The sequence below is a fragment of the Anomalospiza imberbis genome, chromosome 1 (genome assembly GCF_031753505.1).
Source record: "Anomalospiza imberbis isolate Cuckoo-Finch-1a 21T00152 chromosome 1, ASM3175350v1, whole genome shotgun sequence".
NCBI classification, from domain to species: domain Eukaryota; kingdom Metazoa; phylum Chordata; class Aves; order Passeriformes; family Viduidae; genus Anomalospiza; species Anomalospiza imberbis.
Window position 1 is genome coordinate 99,195,044 of NC_089681.1, and position 23,812 is coordinate 99,218,855.

A 23,812-nucleotide genomic window follows, 5' to 3' on the forward strand; every position below is an offset into this window, starting at 1 on the left:
GCAAAGAGATGAATAAAGGAGACTGAAGTACCCACATAATCACTAGAATATCCAGATAGCTTTGCTGGAGATGGTGGGTTCATGTGTCATTCGGCAAACAAAACCTGCCTGTATTACACTGTAAGTGACTGGGTTAAATCACTTTCCTCCATTTTAAAACAATCAAAACAACCTTATTTCTGAACTAATCTTCTTTCTTAGTTTGGCTTGAATTTGTAAAGTTTCAAGCCGAAACGTTTATGAAATATTTTATGGAAATTTTGTGGTCTGTAAGTTTTGCCCAGCTCTCATATGTGTCCAGATCAAAGCACACCTTAATGTTCTTGACTCAAGCATCCTGCACACAAAAGTATAAAGAATTGTCTTTTGAATACAGGTGGACAAGTCAGCCTCTAAAAAATGTTCTATGTGCAGTCAGTCTCTAGCACTAATATTTCCTGGATGATCTCTGACAAAGTAGAAAGCCGTGAAGAGAAAATTTTATAGTTCACTGGTAGTCATAATAGCAGGGTTCCAAGAATGGGGCTTAATTGCTTTCTGAAATTCAAAAAAATCACACTGACTATAGTATATTTTACATCATGTGCTACAGTTATTTTAAGATATGAGCAATTTCAATCTTTTTTTAATAAAAGCTTTTTGCATGGCACTTTAGCAAATCTGTGTGTAAGTGGGTTTCCAGAATCACTTACATTCTTGGCATATTTTCAGGAAGATGCAAATTCTGTTAACTGGCATCTATATATAGATGTCATAAATGCACAGACATAATTTAATTAACTTTTTGCATTTTTTTTCTTTTTAGAAACATCTTTAAAATAAACTAAAATTCTGTGCTTCATCTTTGAGGTAATTTTAAATAAGGCTAACTTACAATTTCTGTGAAAATGCCTGCCTAAACCAGCCTTTAAAAGTTTGATCCATATGAATTATTGTTCTCTATTCAACAACAAAATCAATTAAAAAATACATTCTTAATTTTTGTTGTTTTCACTCAGGAAAAGATTGAGAAATAATTAACAGAATGATAGTGGTGGAAACACCAAAGAACAGTCAGAATAAATTTTTGAATACTGCAATAATTTTCAGTGCCTGCAATGCTTCAAAAATAATCGTTCTCTCAAGGGTCTGATCCTAGTCCTTTTCAACCTGATGGAAGTTCTTCAATTAATTAAATGAAAAACAGCATAGACACAAGTTAAAATGAACTTGTTAGTTGGAGTGTCACTTTATATTCTGCCTCCGCAGAGCTAAAATTTGTTGTCTACCAAATGAAATTCTCTTCATTTGCGTACTACATTTTTATGTTTCAGTGAGAAATATCCCTGTCTTGTGTTTACTTGGGTTTAATCTTCATGTGTCTGTGCCACTGTGGGAGGTAAACTCACAGGTTTCCCATTTGAAATCAGTCTCACCTATTTACCTGTGAGTTGCTGCTGACTATTAAGCTTTGGGTCACCAGATTAATTGCTTGTCTAAAGTCACTATCTCCATCATACTACCTAAGCTGCATGTTTTCTGAACGTGTTGGCTTTAATTTTCTAGTGTTCGGCACACCTCTGAGAAGACAGCTATCAAATCTTTTATAGTGACTCAGTGTAAAAATTGATTTAAGATCATTCCAGGCAGTGCAAGCACACAGCATTTGTCAATGCGGTGGACCCCCTCCTAGAGGCTCACCCAGTCGAGCTCCCACTCCTCCTCTTCCACAGGATGGAAGGGAGAATAAAATGAGAGGGGGGAAAAAAGAGCTTGAGAGTCAAAATAAAGACAGGGAGATCATTTACCCAGGGGTGCAGGGGGATGGGTTGGCGCGGTCACTCTGTGCCAGTCCCTCTTGACCGCTCCTGCTCTCTTTCGCTGTTCCCCTGCTCCGGCGGGGATTCTCCAGGGCAGTCCGGCGGCCGGAGCCTCTCCTGCCCCTCTCCCTTCGGGGCTGGCAGGGCCTTTCCTTCCCCTTTTCCCCTCACGCCTTCCTGCCCGGGGCTGAGGGGCTTGGCTGTACCCGGCTGTGGCCGGCACGATGCACCCCGGCCTCGCCTCGCCTGTGGACACCCGTGCGGCCCCCGCCGGCACCGGGACACCTGCAGCTCACACCCTCATCAAGAGACGTGCAGGACACACCGGGCAGACACAGCAGAAAGCCGTGCTGCTGCTCCAGGTAATTTGCTTCTGGTGGAGGAGCACAGCGGCCTCGGCAGCTCTGAATCCTGCGAGCAGCGCTGTAACTGATTTGTGACAAAACTGACACGGTGAAATGTCGATTTACGGAGGTAACTGCACACTGTAAATAGGCCAGAGATTTTTAGTAACTGTGACGATTATCACAAGGAAAAGCTAAACAAATGTTAGCAGCTGGAAAAGAAAACCTGTAGGCGCTGCTGGGTTGTGAAGAAGCTTTTGGCAAGGGGGTTCACCTGTCCCTGGCAGCAGTGTGCCTCCGCTGCCCGCAGCTGGGCCCGCGGCGTTCTCTGGGAGTGTGCTGCTCCTGCCGACCTGCAGCACGGCAGCAAGGTTCCGGGTGGGCGGGTGCACAGAGTTCTGCGGAGCCTTAGAAATTCTGTGTATGTATTAAAACACTCTTTCGGTGTAGAGCCAGGCTAGCAGTGCTAAGTATATGGATTTACACTTAGGTGGTGCTTGTTGTGGTGAAGAAAATATTACACATTTTAATATTTTTATAAAATTGATCAAAGGGTTCTGTCTTTATAGCCATGATAAAGAGAGCTGTGCCCATGGCTATGTACAATGCTGCCTTATGCAGTGTCAGGTTTTGGGGACCAAAGAGTCTTTGCTAATGATCTATGCTATTTAAGGTGTGGAGAAGAAACTGCTTTGACCTTAATGATAATAATCCAAGGCATTTGCACAATGAAGTTCTGAAGTTCCTTAAGATACCTACTATGCTCCATATTGAAGAGCATAAGATATATAAGTGGCTAATAGGGGGACAGGACAGGATACAGCGAAACGTATATGTTAACAAACTCCATTAGGACTTACAAAAAGCCTTTAAAAACATGCTTCCTTCCATTAGAAGCACAGAAAAGCCACATAGCCCCACTATGGAAAACAAAATGTTATTTTTGAATCTGCAAATGATTAAGTCAAATAACAAAAAAAATGAAGTGATTAGTGTTTATCCCACTAAAAAGCTACCATTAGAAATACCCTAGAAGTATTATACTTATTTTCCAGCTTTTATTTTTATGTAGAGACAAAAGAATTAAGCAAGAGTTCATATGAAAAAATGTCCAGAAGTTATGAAAGATATATCTATGCTGTAATGTAAATGTTGAAATACCTAAGTTAGCTTAAAACAAGAACTGGAACACTTTAGTGGTGATAAACTGGCAGCTTATCAACAACAGTGAATTTTCCCTCCCATGTCTCTCAGTCGGAAACAACCAGGGAAGATAGCTGGGTATGGGTTTCTCAGAATAGGACAGCTGTGGCCTTTGCTGAAGTAGGTGAACTGCTCTGAGTATCCCAGCTTGCTCCTTTGAAAGCAGACTGGATGTCTCCCTACTTGGGCAAAAAATTGCAGCAATTTAGGAGGCACCATGGCTTGGAAAAAAAAAAGCCATTAAACAGCCAAATAGGAAAAAAACCCCAAACAACTGAAGAAACTAAAAATCCAGATCAAACCAAACCAAACAACCTCCAATCCAAAACCACGCACAAAACTCCCCCAAAATCCACTTCTTGGAACATCTGTACGTTTAAAGGATGAGGATCCAAAAGCCATGAGCTATTTATGTGCCTTGCAAAAGTATAAAAAGTTGCAATGATAAATTAGAAAAAAAGTTTTGAAAGTGATCCTTATCACTCTAATCTGTTGTGTTTAGAGGATAAACCAGCCTTTACTCTCTGAGGTCAGGAGGAAACTTTTCATGTTGGGGCAGCTCTTCCTATGGTCACCTACTGAGTAGACTTTGCTGCACCTCTTACTAAGCTGGGACTGCCCACAGTTGAAGAGGGGATAACCGGGTGTATGAACCACTGGTCTCTTTTAGTATGGGAGGTTTTTCTTCCAAAAAGCTCAACCAGGAAACCTGAAAGAAGTGTGGTTTGGGGAGCTCAAATTGAGGTAAGAGACAAGGTAGGTACTACAGAGGGATTCTTCCATTGCATCAGCTTCTGGATTGAAAATGTCTGCTAAGATGTTTGGGTTTGTTTGTTTTTTTGTTTGGGATTTGTTTTTGTTTAGTTTTTTGTTCAGTTGGGTTTGTTTTTAAAAATCTTTTCCTGTGTGTTACTGTCTTTTTGCTACCTATATAGTTTTTTTTTTTTTAATTTATAATAAAGGAACTTTTTCTTAGTAGATTGCTGTGCCAACTATAGAATTTTAATATGCCTTCAAGATAAGGCACTGACAAGGTCTCATGTAAATCAGATGCAGCTGTTTCCTAAATCCAGTCATTCCTGCCTTGTTGTTTTCTAGTAATTATCTCATCTACAAAAAATACTGTATTCCTGTATTGTGCCCCTGAGTGTACTAAGTGCTTCTATTAGCTTGCCTACTGCTGAGACTGCTCAAGAGTTTTTGGTGTGGGATTGTCTTTTTTTTTTTTTTTTTTTTTTATCTGAGTAAGCCCTATGGGTGTTGCACCTTGCATCCCAGTATTCCCACTGGTTTAATAAAGTTTTGGTACACACTCCTTGCCTGCTTTGAGGTCTGTCTCTGGATTTTTGAGATGAGGGCTTGTTTACATACTGTGGAGTTTTGTCAGTCATAAGATGCGATGCCCAATGTTGGCATTCTGGCTGATCATAATTTTTTCACAACTTTTCCTGGGAAATGTATATCTGTTTTTGCCATTTAGTCCCTGGATTTTTGAGCAGTTACTCAAAGAATTTATGTAATGTCAACAAATTACCCCAGTCTCTCAGAAGCCTTTTTGTCTCCAGATGCAACATAGTTCCAGAGGGTTTTTTTAATGTCCCCATCTCTGAAAATGTGGGGCTTAATTTATGTATTTGTTCTACGTCACTTTAAGCCTGTTATGATTTTCAGGGTCATGTTGTCCTATTTCTGGTCCCACTACAATAAAATTCCTGAGCATTCATTCGTCTTAAGGTGTTTAAGTATTTCTATTGTCTTTCACATTGTTTTGATGACTTCATATGAAAAGGAATCTACTTCCTGGATAAAATCTAGTTTATTTGTCTGATTCTGTGATACACTGCCTTCCCCTTGCAAATAAAGGGTCTCTGTCATGCTTTAGGGAAAACATAAAGTTAAATATATTTTCTGTAAAAACTCATTTCGACATGGTTTGCTTTCTTCTCTGAGTAGAACAGATCAAACCATGCAGAAATCAGACTGAAAGTCTGATGGGGACATTTTTCTACTTGCAGTAGTAGTAACCTCTTGTCCCATCAGCCACTGGGTTCTTTCACATTGTGCACTCAATGTCCTTCTGTTCATATGGAATGACTTTTTTTTTCTTCTCTTTTTCCTTATAAACATTTCTTCCTAAGGATAACATTGGCATAATATTGAAAGTGAGATATACTGTGCAATTTCAGGTTTTATGTCATAGCTTTCTGTTGACTTTACTCATGTTCACAGTCAGTCCTATATAAGACTTTTTGAAAATGGAAGAAAGATTCCTGACTCTATTCATGATCCTTTTCCATGCCTTTTGGCTTGCAGTGATTACTGTTTTCCAAACTGCAGGGGTGAAAAAGCAGCTTCTGTGCTCTGTCTTCTGTTGATGTTTCATTGCAAAGATGATCAAAGAAATGCCAAATATTGTAAGATTAATTAGTTTTAAAAGCCTAACAACCTGTGTATCAATTAAATATTAGTTTTTTCATCAAGCATGTCATAATTCAAAGACTTTTATTTATATTTTTTAATATAAATATTGTAAGATTAATTAGTTTTAAAAGCCTAACAACCTGTGTATCAATTAAATATTAGTTTTTTCATCAAGCACGTCATAATTCAAAGACTTTTATGCAATGTCTCTCTATCCTATATTCCTAAAATGGTGAAGCATGAAACAACCCATTCTGAATAAAGGTGGATGACAAAATACCACTTGCATTTATAGCATGACTTTTTTAGTATTTCCTATTAGCTTATGGGTTTTAATTTTTCTTTAAAGGCCTGTGGAAAAAACATTGCCAGCTACATTGCTTTCCAAACAAGCAATATCATGAGAAGGCATATACTAGTATTTTCAAATGTAAATGTGGGATAGCCTCTGGGCACTAGACTAAGATATCTGTTAGTCTTGTGCTTTTCAATATAGGTATTTTTAGTTTTGGCATTAATTTCTGTTAGTGCTGGAGGCAGCTGTTCCAAAGCTGTATAAGTCTAAAGAAAGTGCAAGGAAAGAAGAAACTGGTTCCAGAAAGGGAAGATAGGAATGTGTCAGAATTTTTTTTTTAATAATATTGTACTGTTTGAACAATAGTGTTGCTTTATTACAGTAATTTGAAATTTAAAAGTTCATTATGGGAAATAAATATTTGGATACCGCAGCATTATATGCTCTGATGACTTAATGATTGCTACCAATTCCTAATAAAGAGTGACTTGTTCCTAACATATTGACCCTTTATACCTCTTTTGAAGGCAAGTTAATGGGATGCCACCTGTATTTCTGAACCTCTTAGAAAAATTAAGGTTAACCTATAGCAAACACAGCTTCTATCATAGCACTTGAACATCTGTCAGAGGTTCTGGTTAGAAGTCACAAGCAAAAATACTCCATATTGACTCATGAATGTTTCCACAATCCAGGACACTGGAAGAATATTGTGTCACTTATAAAAAGAGTGATAAAGAATGCCAACTGAGAGCCCTCCTTGCCAGGCTGTGAGTAATGCTCTATTATCCATTCTACATTTTGTGTTCCAAAGTCCACATTGTGTTCCTTGCTCCAAATCATGAATTCTGGACATGTTGCAGGCAAAACAAATTTTTGTTACCCCTTGCTTTGATCCTTGGCTAAAAGAGCAGGTTAATTTACATGACAGAGACTACCACATCAGTGCAATTGAAAAGAAAATTGTGTTTCCTTGTGTTTCTTTGCTTGTATCATAACTCAAGCTTTGTTTCAATGCAGGTTAAAGGTGAGTCTTTAACATATTTGAATGAACATCAGTGCAAAGCTTATCATAAAATCTGCCCTACGTGTAGCTCTGGTAAGACACCATTTGATCTTCAGTAAAGACACAAGTGTAAGTAGCATAAATTAGAGTTTGAAATTTCTGAAGTAATTTCTTTCATCCTCTTAAATAACTTGGCTGTGGATGGTCCATCAATTTAAATGATAGAACAAAAGATTATACAGCTACAAAACAAACTATTTTGGCTTGCTTCTTGGGTGGCTGCTTATTGTTTTACAAGACAATGGGAATTGTCATAGTGTTTTGGATTATTTTTATCAATTTATTGAATTGTCAGGAATACTTCAGTTTTGTATTTTGAAGTTTGATACTACTTACATTTTAAAGAAATCCTCTGGTACTTTTCCAGTTTTCCGTGACTTTTTCTAACTGCTTGCTCTCAAAATAATTTTATTTGTGAACTGAGTAAACAATCTGGAAGTCATTGATAGACAATAAAAATGGGACCCTACAACGCTGTTTAAAATAAAAAAAAAAGGGCGACAGACACTATTATCTTGTCTATGTTTGACATAATTTCCTAAAATTTCCCACAATTACTGTCTCAATTTCAGCTCTACTGGTAGTGAAAAATGTAGAAATGTCAGTAGATACTGATGTGAGCTGATGTTTCAGATAATCCATTGTTATTTATTGCTATTTATTACTTGTATATTGAAGTTTCTGGGACCCAGCCTCATGGATCAAGTATTCCATTGAGCCTTGCACCAGGCCAGGTCTAGAGAGCAAGACTGTACCTGCCACACTGGGTTAAAACACTGTGGTTAAACTGCTGGTGAGCCATGCACATCAAAATATTTCTTTGGTTAGCAGAAATGCAGAGGCAGACCAACACAGTGCCCAGGAAATTAAAATACTAGTTTGTGCTTTCACAACAACTTCCATGTGGAAGTTGTGCATTCTTTATCACTGTAAGATCAATGGATGTTTGAGTCTACTCACTACTACAAGTATTTTAGGAATAAACACAAAAATTGTGGTGGGGGATGAAGGACACTGACCATGAAAGACTTAGCAGTATGTAGGTTTTATACTCTACTGGCAGATGTAGCAATAACTTGTCCTTCCTGTATCTTTATGTAGGTTTCTGGAGAGCAGGAGAAAATAAATTTCAAATAGGTTTTATATTTCTTGTGAAAATTGCTCTTAGACAAATATATCATTATATATACACTGCTGTAATCTCTAACTTGGCAAGCCAAGTTAGCCCCTAAGCAGGGGCAACTGGATTCAGTGGACACATAACATGTAAGGAACTGTGGAAGTAATTTGGTAAACTATAAATGTTAGTACATTCACAGTATCACAGAGTCTGCTATTACTAGAAAGCTGAACATATTTTGACTGATCTGAGATCAAGTTGTAGCCTTAAAACTGCGTTCTTCTTCTGATTGAGTTTGACCAGAGGAAGTATATTTGTTCAAATGAGCCTTTCAGAGGAAGGTGTTTCATTACCCTCTGAGAACAGATACATGTGCCAGAATAAATATGTTTTAACCTTTGCAGATTTTTCCTAAGGGGAAAAGGTACTGCCTTTTCTCTGTTTTTGGGAATAGATGAGATTTCCATTACTGTAAGAAGACAATAATTTGTGGACACCTTGAAGTAGTGGTTTGTCTATAAATTTAGCTGGTAACTAACTGGAGTGGCATACTGAATTAAGTTATTACAGTATAACACGTTAGCCTGGAGCTTTTTTACTTATCCTGAATTACAGTAGTTCTTGATAATGATTGGATTGTTTCTTCTTCGGCACCAAATGCAGCATTGCTGGGAATTCACTGTGTTGTGTAACGGGATTAACATTTATTTATGGATTTCATTCATCAGTACTGAAGTAATTTCCCAAAGGCATTTTTGAATGCTTTATTATTATTATTATTGTATCAACTTTCCATTGTATCATCATGATATTTTTGGTAGGGAGCTGGCAAATATGCAGGCATTTAAAAAGAATGCAGGAACTTGGAGCCCCACTGGAAGGCTTTCATTTGTCATTTTTTAACATTGCCAGCCTGCCCTAGGTATTAATATTTCTTGTTATCAATTTTAATGGGTAAATAAACTGCTTTTAATTAATTTCTAATTGTTTCATGGTTTAGACAAAAGAGAAGAAGGGCTCTTGCTGGATTTCTTGTGAGTAGGACAATGATTGGTATCTTCATACGATCTCTATAGGAGTGACATTTAGAAATTCTAAACTGGTAGAGGTTACAGGGATGTACTTTCCCTGCCTGAAAGTCTTTATTGGATCTTTAAGATTTAGGCAAGCTCCACCCTGTGCTTTGATAAGAAACATTCCCCTTTTGTTTTCTCCTATGCTATCCAGAAATAAAATCCAGCTTGCCTTTATTTATTTATTTATTTTAATATCTCTGGAAGTTTTATTCTCTGAAATCATGGTTCCCTGGAACACCTCCCATGGAAAGCGTAAGATGCTTCATTTGCTTCTTTATAAAGCACTTTGATGTAATATTTCCATTGTGCAGCTTATTTGGCATGTTTCTGACTACACATTTACTTTGCTATAACCTTCGGAGAATACCATTGTTAAAACCTCACACATCAAACTATGAAAAGTATTGATTTATAGTAATCTTACTGGGATTATTTCCAGGTTTTCTAAAAGATCATTGGGTGAGGCTGTTATTATAGAAGCTAAAAATCAGAACTGAAACCACTAGGTAGAGACCTACTTTTCTCCATCAGAAATCCAACCTGTTTAAGATGCACAGCTACCAAGTCCTTGAGATCATTCTTTCCATTTAAAACATTGCAGTGCAACAGGAAAACAACTGAGAAGCTGCATGCCCCATCTCATCCACGTAATGAATGTAAGAGATCACAGAAATAAAGCCTAGCTCAATAACGTGACACCACATTAGGAACTGCAAAGAAACTACTTAAGAGTTTAGTAATCTACTGATGGGGGTGTTTAATATTTCCTGTCTAGAAGTTAGACCTTTTTAAGAGCTACAAGGAATGAGCATTAATTCTGCTTTGAAAAAAAAAAAAAAATAGGAAAAAACCTAATACAAAACCATTTTGAAACAGCTCCAGGAAGTCAGATATCATTATACTTGCCTTTAGTGAAGAAGCATTTTAGAGACAGGTCAAATTCCTTCCAAAAGTAAATTGCATTAGTGGGCACAAAACATCTGGAAAAATATGGTATGTCTAGAAACACCCTCAATGGCCTGTTTTCAGAAGACTTGTCTGTATAACATGGTCTGATGTTTTTCTTGTCTGTGGTTCAGTTAGTTGGTTGGTTTTTTTTCCCAAAGTAGAATATAGGCTAGGAGATGAGATAAAAAGGTATTTGTAAGACTATGGTCTATTTATGTAGCATTGATTATTGGAAAAAAATAATGGTTTTGAATGGAGAAATGAAGTTATATGTGATTGCAGGTAATTTGCTGTGAGAAAGGGTATAGAGTTAAGATAGGTAAAAAAAAAAACCCAGACCCTGAAGATCTACATTGTGGGTCTTACTTTGAATGGTTTACATTTTTCAGATGGACCATAAGTAGATCAGTTTGTAACTTTTCTTAATCTGGGAAATTCTTGTTCACAATTCATGAATCAGTTGTTTAGATTCCCTTAGGGAGAACATGACTAAAGTCTTTTAAAATTATAACAAAACACTTGTTTTAGCTTTACTGCAGAAGTCAACTCAAAATTTTACATAGCATCTCATGCTTTACATTGTTCTTCAAAGTGAACAGGAACTGAGATTTTGCATCTGAAATTAAGTCTATTATGTTTTGTTGTGAAAAGTGCCTTATGATATTAATTGGTTGTGGCATCCCGGGTTTGGGTGTAGATTAGGGGTTCTAATCTGTGTTAGCTAGCCGAGCTCTGTGTACCCCCGTGCACCCCCCATGTGTCTCCCCTCCCCCAAGGCAGTTCGCTCCACGTCTCTCACTGCTGGAGCTTCAGCCCGTCACTCCTGTAACCACTCCCCATCCCGTCCGGAGTCTTCGGTGTCTGTCATCCCGATCCTGCAGCCCCGTTCGCCCCAGAGCCCGGGGTCCGCCCCTGTAGCGTCCCCGTTGGTCACCGTGGTCCTCGTCATCGCCACAGTGCCTGTCCCCATTGGGCAGGAGGACTTCTGCTCTCCTTGCCTCACCCCTGATAAAATCCTGCACTTCCCGAAACTCAGGGCCACATTCCCCCATGCGGGCACTGGAGGCAGGTCGCGACCTCTTCGCCGCAGCTCCCTGCGGCCTTTAAAAGACTTTCAGCCTCCCTCATGGGTGAATTAGACAATTCCTTCGCTTCTTTGCCAAAGCCCCTCGCTCATGGCGGTAGAAACCACGGCCAGCCCTGCCCAGACTGCAGAAGGAAGCCGCGTCCGGGACAAGCGGTGAAACCCAAGTCCCAGAGAGAGGCGGTGCCACTCCAGGCACCGGGGCTGCCCAGGGGCCCAGGGAAAAGAATGGAACACCACAATTGGTTACAGCTAAAGTTGTGTATTGGAAATACAGAGTTTACATTAACTTAGTATTGAATTTTCATTGAGCATTTGATGGGAACAGTGGCAAGAGTTTGGAACAAGTGTATCAAATTTTGCAAGGAATTAAGTTCTTGCATATTGAACATATTGCTGAGTGTGAGCAGTGTCCTCACTTGGTCAAAAGGTTGATTCAGATTATTTTTGTCCTGATACTGTGTGGTGGAAAGAAGTAGGATTGTGTTCATGTCTTCTTATGATAAAGCTTTAGTTCCACAGAGGTGAATACCCAGGACAGAATTTAGCATTACCCAGCTTCTTTCAAATTATTATTCCAAACTTGAGTGTGTGCAACTTCCCTTTTAATGTTGATGGGCACCCTTTTCCTCTGCCACTCTGGGTCAGGAACGTTTTAAAAAGTGTGGTGAATGCTGTGGGTACAGTTATGTTTGATTTTTTGTTGCTTAAGAGTATAAAGGAAATGTTAGGAGAAAAGGCTTCAGTTTAAAATTTCCTGCTTATATCTTGCAAATATGGCCGGGATTAGTATTACAAATGTCTGCCTCCTGTTTTATTTGTACCTCTGCAAGTCAAAGAAGAAAGAACAAGTGTGGCATATAAAAATTGTACTAAGGTGTATTTAGATGAAAAATTTTGTTTCCTCAGTTTCTAAGGTGCATTTGAATAGCTATTTATGTATAACCTTTAAGACAAATTCAGGCATAGAGCAGAAACAAGGTCAGAGGCAAGCTGAAGTATGTGTTTCAATCAATGAAATACTTTATTTTCAAAATATTTTCTCACATACACTCTTTCTTGGTAAACAGAAAATGTTTTAGAAACACGATAGTGTAAAAGAATAGTCACGGACAACATTCAGAATTAAATCACTACTGGTATCAAATGATCCCTTCAGCTTGAGTGGACAATTTGTTGGCAGTACTGTTGAAATATCTCTGCTTTATTGCCTTGCAACTATTAAATAATAGTTTCAGATATTTAAGGCTTTACTCTGTGTCGTACAGAGGTAAGAAATACCTGTCTATTTTATGCTGAATGCCCCTTTTGTTTCACTCATTTTGCTGTATTATTTTTATTAGTTTGTTTGCAAATAGAGATAGTTCAGGATGCACTCTGTTGCTACTTACAATGGAGAAAGAAACCACAGCACCATCCTCACTGTAAGCAAAACTCTTTTCACATCTATGGAGTGTCTGAACAGACAAAAGAGCTTTGATCACTTTCAGCCTCTTTTAACAAGGGACTTGTTTTAATTATAGAATGCTTTAGCTATTACTAAACATTTGCCTGGCACAGTTGGCATATGACATCATTTTACAAAAGCTTGGGTTTCTTTAGAGCATTCCTGCCTTAGGCTGCTCTTGTTAGAACTAAAGAAGGAGCATTATTTTTCCACCAACTGAAGAAGGTATCTTTAAGTTAAAGCCAATAAAAATAAGATGATAATCCAGAACCATTCCCAAGTAATGACCACAATGCAGCAGTCACCTAATGAAGTCCTATTTATATTCACTACTGCAGTGTTTCCGGTGACCTCATAACAATACCAAAGATGCAGGAAAAAAAAAAAAAAAAAAAAAAGGACAGAATTTCTGGTAATCTCTCTACCAGTTGTATTGTATTGCTCTCTGAAAAAAAAAAAAAAGCCAGAATGATGGAGAATGTTTTTCTATCCTTGTATATGCTGCATGCAATGTATATTATAGATGAAATACCATGTAGAGTGAGTATAATGTAAGAAGAATCTGTCAGATCTGTAAATGGATATTGAAAACAATATTTAATTGTTCAGTTTGACTACATTGCAATATGCATAGTTTGTATAAAAATAGAGTATTAATATTTGTTGTCACTGCTAACTATCCACATTTTCTTTAGTTCCTAAAGTGGAGTAAGATATATGAAATGGGTCATGTTAATTACATTTTAGCAATTCTTTGGTAGAGCAGAGTATGACTACTATTCTCAATGTCATTTTCATAACCAATGTAAACTCTATACATATCCCATCATTTGGGCTTATTTGCTCTTGTCTTCATTCAGCTTTAAGACTTAAGTCAGGATTATATTTTCCCCTAATGAGATGTAAACTATTCATATTTTTCACACAACACAGTATGTTTAAAACTTAGCATAGAGTAGCTACAATATTATGACAGTGGCTGTCTGAAGTTAAAGTTTCATAAAAGCTTTTCAAGTTCAATGAATGATTTCTCAGAAATAAAGACTGCTGAACTAAAATTTTACAGCTTGGTGTTTGTCCAGGTTCAGTCTTTTCCTCTATTCTTGGGAAATTAATTTGGTTTTGGAAGTCTCAGTATAACCAATATAGAGTACTGCTTCGAGGTAAAGCAAAAAATTATATAAATTTCTCACTGAATCTTGGTATTTCTGCATTCCTATATGCTTCAGATATGATTTGATTGAGTACATAATTTCAGGGTCAGTTAGGGAGAATCAGTAACCCAGGCAGAGGAATTTTTAACACCATTGTAAATGTTTTAGTCATATCTTTGTAGAAACTAAAATTTCTTACTTTTTAAATTACACACCTGAATGAATTTATTTAGGATTTGTTTGTATTTTCAGCATCAATCCAGTATTTCAGCATTAATTTCAGTATTAATCCAATTCCAGTTGTATGTTGCATATGTTTATCACTACCCAGTACCTCTTTGGTCATTTCTAAGATAAGTTTATCTTTTTATCAACTTTGATGTAAGTAGGGCCATATCTGCGAGGTATGGTAAATACAATGAAAGTTAATTTGCTTGGGCTATATTTATCCAAAATTTCTTTAAAAAGCTTGTCAGCTTACCATCTGGTGATTTTTCTCATGCTATGTCTCAGAGATGATTTAGTTTACTACTTGGTATTACTTGAAATGAGAAATCTTGTTTTCTCAGAACTATTACCAAAATACTCTGACCTGACTTGAATAAATTTCAAAAATCTTAATATATCAATTTATATATCCTTATTGTGATGGCTTTTGAGCCACGTTTTAGAACACATGACTTTGCTTACCAGTGTAAGCAAGTGTTTGTGTTACTGTGTTTTTAATTTACATGATTCAAAAAGCTACAATTATTTACCTACATTAAACACATTACAGAAATTATAGTTTTGTAATTCAGTGCATAGGTTGTGCATTACTACCCAAGGCACTACAGTTGACATCAAGAATCCAAAACTTCATTAAATTGGATGAGTGTGAATGCTATTCAATACCATTTTACATTTGGAGGTTTTAGCCTTCCATTTTCACAAGGTTGAATATGATCTTGTTTTCTTAAGCTTTGGATTTACCTGCCTTTGAAAGAGAACTTAATTTTCTATTTTAGAAAAATTATTTCTCTGCAATGTCTACAGGGAGCATCTACACAACAAAATTAAGCAGTGGAACTGTAGTCATCTTTATCACACTAATCCTTCCCCAGAGATTAGACTGTATTTATTCTACTATCTGAAGTATTTCAGTATATTTAACATGAATAGATTCATATTATCCTTAATTATGCTATTTAAACCCTATTCAGCTTAGTGCTTAGATAAGTCATGTTCTTCAGGAGCCATTTATATGTCTAGGGTGAGAAGTTATTAGGATAACGTCATTGACAGTTGTAGTAGCTCTGATTTATCTCTATTAGTGTGACATATTGAAACCTCATTAAATTTCTCTGTTGCATTGAGGGATGCCAGCCTTGTCAGTTGGTGAAAGTTGCACACTATAACCAGCTGTGTTTTCAGTTTAGGAAGGTCTTAGCATAGGCGTGAGACAAACCTCTCTTGTTTGTGTTCACATCACTGCTCTAAGCAGTGGGTGGAGCGTTAATGTGATGACATTTTGTGAAGGCTACCTGCATTTCAGGAGCATGCCCCTTGTCTTCTATAGGTCTTTATTCCTCTAGCAAGTCTGATTCAGTGCTGGAGCCCCGCTGCTGGTGCTGTATTTTTCACATAGATAGCAGCCTTTTAAAATACTTTTGAAAAATACAATAAAAACAAATTTAAAGAGCAACTGTATGCCCTAAGTAGTGTTATTAATGCATAGGTAGCATTCGTAAATATGAACTGTTTGATTATATAGATCTAAAATAAGCTTTTTATCTAACATAGTTTTAGTCTGCTGATTCTGGAATGGCACAGGGTGTCAGCAAGCATTTGTCCTGAGTTAACCACTTCCTGTATTTCTCCTGAGAAGCAGTGGTGCTGTCCTAGAGGGGAATGAGAAGGAAGAGAAGTTATTTGGGAATTCTTTAGGGTAGATTTGCAGGAGTTCTGGGCTAATCCAAATTTACATTAATTAATCTGAAATCTTCAGATGCATTCTCTTAATGCAGTTTTACAAGCAATAAACTTGGAGGGGGAGAACTGGAGAGAAGACAAAGCAAAAAAGTCTGAAAATCACATTTCTGTGTTTCTCTTGAGCTCTCTGTCTTTCCTTTGGGTTAGCACGAGTTTTCTGTCTCTCTCACTCATTGTAAGTTCTCTTCTTCCTGGAGGATGAAGAGCAAAAGTAGGCTTTGCTGCTTTTCATTAGCACCTGCCATGGAATGTCTTTGAAAGTTGGCAGGGCATTCTTAGAGGGCTACTGTGTAGAAGAGGGGCAGCAAGGCTGCTAGTCTATTCCAGCACTTGTGAAAGACTTCAAAACACATCTCCTCACAGGTGTTATTTTTATGCTGCATAAAGAGGGAACCAAACAAGAAATTTTGTGTAATGTGACAAAAATATTTAGGTATGAATCTGACTTAATAATGCTGATTTTTCAAAGCTACTCTTAACAGAAGCATACATTTGAAAGGATGCTAAACTGGAAAATGTTTCTGCTTTCTGGGAGGGCATTAAAAGTTTTGATTTGAGAGAAACGGCTATTTGAATAGAAAGGTGGATGGTGCAACAAGAGAAGTAAGTGTCTAGAATACGGGAAGTTTAAATCACATCTCTGCCATGTATCAGGTGAGTCATCACACTTTTATACCCTTGGCTTTCCTTGGGTGGAACTAGTCCAGAAAAGAAGAAAATAAAAATTAAGGGGAATTTAAGTCTTAGTATTGCACAGGACTTAGTCTAGTTATTTTTTAACTCAAATACTGCTTAATGATGACCTGAAATTGAACATGTATAACAAGGTAAAAAAATATTTAGCTGGGAATAGCAAATCTGATGTAAGCCTCTTTCCATCACTTTTTTTCCTTACCTCAGTAGAGCTGAGAGCCAAGGGAATCCTAAGCCAGCACTGATTTAGGCTGGTATGCACACCAGGTGCAGGATGACGCATTCACAGTCTCCCTCCTGGTTAGCTCATGCAGTGCAGTTTCTGCAGTGAAATACCTGCTTCTTGTGCCATGACAAAGGGGTTGTACAGCTTCTGGTTACAGCTCTCATGCAGTTCATGGTGTGATCTCTGCACAGGAGACACTCATACAGTGAAGATCTGTGCTTAAAAATCTGTCTCATTAGGTGTAGCATGGCCCCCTCCTTATAGGTGTTCCACACCTTAAAAAAATCCTTTTTCATCTCTTAGCTTTCAGCCTCCGTTCACAAGAAAATGAGGTTTAGAGGATGACTCTCTCTCTCTCTTTCTCCCTGAGGAACTTAGTTTATTTGCATGAACTAGAAACCTGAAAACTTAACAAAAGCAGATATTTTTTCTTTGAGATTGGAGAATATAAATATGTGTTGAAACTTTTGTTTTTCAGCATTATTAAAAAATTATCATCTTCATTCAGTGGTAGACTACTGCTTTTTTTTTTAATCACTGTTCTTGGTTTCCCAGTGAACTAAGATGCTCTCTGGTTACTACCATGGAATTGTGTGGCTTTTTCCTAATCATGATATAATTTTAGGGTTAAAAGGGAGCACGAGAGAGCATCTAGTTCATCACCCTGCCCCAAGGCAGCATGAGCTAATGCTGACAGATGTTTGTCTAACCTGTTCCAAAGCTTTACCAATATTCTTTAAGGCCCCCAGGCAACCTATTACAGAGCTAGCTGCACTACACTTACTCTTGGGTATTTTCTGCTAATGTTTAAAAAACTTCTGCTGTTAAGCTTGTCACTTCTTGTCACTGTGGATATGGGAAGCAGATTGCTAGCTTGCCCTTTGCAAGGGGTTTGGGGTTGGTTTTGTTTTGTGTTTGGTTGGTTGGTTTATGGGCTTTTTTTTAGCTTAAAAATCATAATTTCTTTGCTGTTTTACTTTGCTTCCTAGAGTTCCAATCCTTTCAGTCTTCTTGTGCGGCTGATGTTTCTATAGGCAATACATATTGCTATCTTGTATGCCTGTAAGATCCATTCAGACAATTCCCCCATTTCTTTTTTTACCACTACCCAGAATATATTCTACCAATTCTACAAGTTTGATGGCATTTTTCTGTACTAAAAACTCAGTTCTTAAAAAACCACTCTTCATTTGTAGTCTACTATTGAAATGATACATAGCAGCAGTGCAGAGATAGCTGATGTATTTTTTGTAAGAGATTACCACTGCAGGCAGTAGTGATATCTATTTCTTTACTTAGTAGTTACTCTTTCCTCAACATGTCCTTAAGACCAGTGTTGGACACTAGGTACTGAATTGGATGATACTACCAAAAATGGCTGTATGCTTTAATAATCCATGTTTTTCACTGATGTCTTACTGCTGAGTATATGAAACTTCTATGCAATATTTCTTTAATGCTTTAAAAATTAGTGCAATACTTTGGCATGTTAAAAGGGCTATTTGAATGTCTATTTTATACTAAGTTCATAAAGAGAAATCTGCACTGTTGGCTGTCTCACTCATGGTCATGTCATTTACTGTCCCACATAAGAGCCAGCAAATGTTGTGGGTCGCAGGAAACCCCTGGCAGACAAACTGTATGGAAATTATTTTATCCCAGCTTAAAATGGAGGAACTTGTGGCCATTCCATGTACATCCATGGAAGCTAGGCATTTATAGATATCAGAGGCACTATGAATGACTTGTAATCTTTGGGGAAATCTTTAACAAGCATTAACCCTAGCCATGGTCTTGAATTTCCATGACTGTCTCTACAAAAATGTATCTCTTGGGGAAAGTAGTGTTTTGGTTTGATTGTTAAATTCAGAGTGAAGAGTTCAGTTATTTGTGTAAGACTGTTATTAAGTCATCATGTCTCAAGAGTTAAGTGATTTAAATGACTTTGTTATGAAAGAACTTTCATTTTCACCATCTCTGTCTTACTTGAAAGCAAAACTCCAGGTGGGAATCCAGCTTCTGAGAAAATGGTCTTCAATAAAGAAAATCATTTCTGGCTATTACTTTATATTAAAAATAAAAACAAGTTTATTTTCATTTTTTTTTCTTTCGTTTCCTTTCTTTCTTGTTTTCTTTTTGAGCATTCATATATTATCACAGCCATGTCTCTGTCTCTGTCTCCATTTTTTCTTGAATGTTCTGTTTTAAGATATGTTCACCTTGTCTAAAAAGCCAGCTGGGATGCCACAAATAGTGTGCTCTATTTATGACTGCAAAGTAATTACAATGGAATTTAAAGACTTGGTTTATAGATCCAAGACGAGGATCTTCTGTGTACACTAAAAGGATGAATCCTTTCCAGACCACTTCTTATTTGGCTGAAGATGAACTTGAGGAAGCATTTTGGAGCGTCAGCCAAGGCTGCTTTTAGAAAGACCTGGGTGGGATTCATACTGTTGATATCCAAATAAAAATAGGCCCTGATTTTAATCTCTGCATGGTTACTTTATTGTCGTTATGAAACCATGAATTAACTTTAAGGCTTTCAAGGATGAAAGGAGACATATAAGTAAGTGCCTGTTATCTTTTTAGATTCATGGGAAAATATTTTATCCAGTGTCCTAGCAGCTTTCTCTTGTGGACTTGTCTTTTGTTTATTCTGTTTCTGTGTGGTATGCATTTTGGTTTGTTTCCTGTGAGAGCAGAATCTCTGGGACTGGGAGAGATATATTACAGGAACAGGATAAGATGGGCAGTTTGGGGAGGAGAGAGGGGCTAATCTGCTACTTATAAATGAAAGTGTACTAAGTATTCTTTGCTAAAGGTGAAGTTGAATATAGCTCTGTGGTAAATGTCACTGAAAATTGTACAGTTTCAGTATTTTTCAGCAAGTTTATTTCAGAATTCATTAAGGGGCAGCAGTTTCATAATATAGCCCTAATCATAAGAGGGATATAAATATAATGATTCAAATGAATATATTTTAGATTATGCAGAAACCTTTTAGAGTTTAAATACTGTCCTCTCCCTGGTTTCTTTAGACACCTCAGCACCCCTCTGAGGTGCATAAATCATATGGACATCAGGGCATAATTTGTAAGACAAATATACTTATTCTGCATAAAATTTTAACACTTAAATGAAAGTAACTTTGGGACAGGAGAGAAATACATATTTATACTGTGTGTGACATAGAAAAATGCATTCTCAAATTACTACTTTATGTGATTTTGAGGTAGAGAGGTCTCTTTGCTATCAAACTAAGACTTACTTTGTCATCAGGACAAAGGATAATTGGCTGCATGACTGTATTTCTAAGCAAATATTTATATTTTGGCATCTAAAGAATAAGATATGCTGGTATTCCCAACATATAGGTCTCTTTCGGTTTGCTTCTTGATATATAGTCAAATGTGATTTCCATGTCTTACTGGAAGGCAAAAACTGGACTCATCTAGTGATAATAACGTTTGTTAATGAGCCATTGCCTATAATGTACAGGCAGTACAGAAAAGAACAGTGATACCACTTTGAATATAGCCATTGAGTGAACTTTCAGTCAAAAGCAGGCTTGCTTCTCCTAGTCAGCATGGAAAATCAGATACTTCAAAGTCCATTCTGCATTCTTTTATTATGAAGTTATACTTCTTGAGCCAACCTGTATGATAATGACGTTATTAAAAAATGCCTTCCAAAAATGAAATTCTCTGCTTTATTTATCTTTCTTCATGGAGTATTAACATTTGTTTTTTTCCTCCATCTGCTCCTCTCTGTGTTTCAGCTTTCCGTTTTTTACCTACAATGTCGTTTAACAGCTGTAATAACTGTGTTAGGGTTCCTATATATAGTTAAACTCACGGTCTTAGCACAGTTAGACTGAGACAACAGAAAATGCAAAATTAAAACAAGACTGGTGTGCCAAAAAGGTGGCCTAAATGGAGTGATGTGGTTGTCCTTGGCAGTCTGCTCAGCAGATACTGTCAGCATCACTTTGGGGGGAGAGAGAGCAGGAGATGAGCAAAAAGAGACCATCTGCTGTGTGGTTTTTTACTCTGGGATTATACAGTTTTCCTAGTCCCTGTTCCAAAAGTGGCAGATCTTGAATGTCTGTGTGGTTTTTTTTAGTGGTTACATATAGCTGCAGTGCATATTGGCAAACAGAATTGACACCATCTTTGTCAGGAAGCAAACAATCATCTTCTTAGTTTGTCCAAGTTTAGCAAGTACTCCTGCTCATCCTGACCATCTCTGCATTCCCAGCCTACATAATTTTGCCTTTTCACCCTTCCTAAAGAGAAAAAACTATAACCAAACTCCAGATATTTTAGTGAGCCTCTACAAATATTATTGCAACTGTATTGGCATAAGTGATAATTTCTCTTTGGGGCAAAGGCTGCTAGTTAAACAAATACACTTATCCCACTCAGACTGCCTATCAGTTACTGGAGCACTGTCAATATTTTTATATTTTTAATTTTTTTTTTTATGGGTGGAAATGAGGACACAAAAAATAATACATCCAAAGACTGGCAATTATTTATAACTTTCTAGAATGTAAAAATATGTGGAATAAAGCACACTTGTGTACCTGTGCCATGTGAAACTTTTTCTTGTCCACACATTAGTGGGAATTCGGGTTTACAAACTTGGCATACCTTTTCCTTCGCTTAGGTCTACATGGCAGGAATCAGCTCCAATATTCTGCTCTGTCAGCATGGGCAAAATGCCTTGTGAATTCAGAAAACTCAGTAATTGGAATTTAAAAGGGCAACAAGATCTGAATATAGGAGGTATAGCCATCATCCCTTTTTGAGAGAAAAAAAAATGCCATTAAATCTTAGCTGAGCCTAAATCATTTAGGTAATTCAGTTGACAGTTACTTAATGTTGGCAGCAGTATTTGTGTATGTACCACTGCCCTGGTAGTCAATGGAGGATGTCATAACCATTCAAGTGATTTATCAGTTTATAATTGTTATGGGTTGTAGTAGCTAGAGGCCAAGAGGAAGATAGTAGAGATTCTGCTTTAGCTCAAATTTTCCCTCTGGAAACATCCTACAGAATAGTAGTAAGAATGAAATCAGTGTTTTACTATGGAAAACCAATAGAATTATCTCATCCAAAATCCTATATAATTTACTGGCCATAATTATAATTCTTTGCTCTGTTGGCCATAACACAGAATTGCTGTTACTGTGGGATGTTTGAGAAAACAAACTACAAAAAATTTTGATGAGGTTATCATTCTCCATTAAATTTGTTAGTATTCCTCCAAAATGTTCTAAATAGTGTCCAGAATTTACACATCATTCCAGAAGAGCTTTTATAAACCAATTATGTTACCATAATCCATTTCCAAAGAAAAGATTAGGTATAAAGAATAGGACTAATCTAAAGTGATCAATGCTCAATTTACCAAGCCACATGCACAAAAAAAAAAAAAAAAAAAAGGGCTTATTCCCTAGTAGAGTAATTTCTAGATGTTTTCCTTTTTATTCCAAAGCTGATACACAATGATTGAAGACTTCCTTAATTTAAATTTCTTAAATCCACCTGTAGTTTCTTGGGTTATAAATATTACCTCCTGACTATGAACAGTGCTAAGTGATTGAAGTTTACCTGAGTCTGCAGATGGCCTGAATCAAATCTCAAAGCTGCTTATGTCCTGCCACTTTGAAAAAAAAGATGATGCACATCATTGTTCCTATTATTAAATATTTCCATAATGGCCTTTTTAGCAAGTGGTTTGCATACTTCCCCAGGAATTCAAATGTTCTCTCATTACCATGAGTGCAGAAAGCTCTGAACTTCTGCCATACAGTCATAAATACCATTAGCCTGATCAAATTTTGCACATTCTTAAAACAAAAGTCTGCATTGAGAACTCAGATTGTTTGCTTTTGTACATTTTCTTTAGCAGAAATGAATGCAAGAATTATGGTGACAGAGCTGCCCTTACAAAGTAAAATGTAAAACTTTCAATTAGTACTATTTTTAGAGGCTATTTTGACAACTACAGAAAAATCTTACAGAATTTAGAATGCTAGCATAGCATATGAGTAATTTATAACTTTTTTTGTTTTTAATAGTCATATCAAGAATTGCTTATTCTATAAGGCTGTTTAAAGGGTAAACATTATAGAAGAAGAGAAGCCATAGGAACACTGGGGACAAGTGACTTGAAAACTTTAGTATGGCAGTAAAAAGTTGAATTTCATAGGAAAGAAAAGAGAAAAATAATCTGGATTTTCTAAATGCATGGGATTACAATAGTCAGAAAAAATGAGTTAGGTTTTACTATTTAGCTCAGCACAGCTCCATTTTTTGTGTTTATCATAACATGCTGAATAATTGCTCCTCTCTGGCACTGAGATACCAGAATATGGGTATGTTGCATGTAATCAGAATCGATCAGTACTGTGCCTTTTTCCTACCTGATACAGTTTCTGCAAGGTGTATCTGCAGCTTTTGCATAGCTAGGCATTCTGAGCTTTTAACAAAATTAGCAAATTCATTTTCAAATCACAGCTTCAAAATATGGACAACAAGTCCCACTGTTTTCATTACTCGGATGGGAGCTCTGTGGCAGAGTGCTTACTCTTGTTTCAGGTCACCATTACACAGCAAGTCTGATGTTCTACTTTAACATATCTGTATGTGGACAGGAAATAGAAGGGACAGGAGTAGCTCTGAGGCACTTTTAGATCACTCTGAAGTCTGGGGCTGTCTTCAGATGTACTTAGTTCTGAGTAGAAACCAGAGCAATCTCAGAACCTCACTGTCCATTGCTGTAAATGGAGCAGAGTGCAGCAGTGGTCAGGAAATTCAGTCCCGGACAGGAAATAGAAGGGACAGGAGTAGCTCTGAGGCACTTTTAGATCACTCTGAAGTCTGGGGCTGTCTTCAGATGTACTTAGTTCTGAGTAGAAACCAGAGCAATCTCAGAACCTCACTGTCCATTGCTGT

At 37.1% G+C, this 23,812-nt stretch overlaps 1 long non-coding RNA gene across 2 annotated transcripts in view; it reads left to right on the forward strand.

Annotated features, from left to right (window-relative positions):
* The first annotated feature begins 1,860 nt into the window (after nucleotides 1-1,860).
* The window catches only part of LOC137480711 (uncharacterized), a 76,011-nt gene continuing 54,059 nt past the window's right edge, over nucleotides 1,861-23,812 (forward strand). Inside the window, exons 1-5 of one of the 2 annotated variants that reach the window (XR_011003052.1) lie at nucleotides 1,861-2,419; nucleotides 2,947-4,102; nucleotides 7,083-7,161; nucleotides 9,856-9,980; nucleotides 12,715-12,780. This is a non-coding gene — a long non-coding RNA (uncharacterized lncRNA). Of the gene's footprint in view, nucleotides 2,420-2,946; nucleotides 4,103-5,532; nucleotides 5,761-7,082; nucleotides 7,162-9,855; nucleotides 9,981-12,714; nucleotides 12,781-23,812 lie in introns of those variants that run through there. The other variant, XR_011003057.1, reaches the window with a different exon arrangement.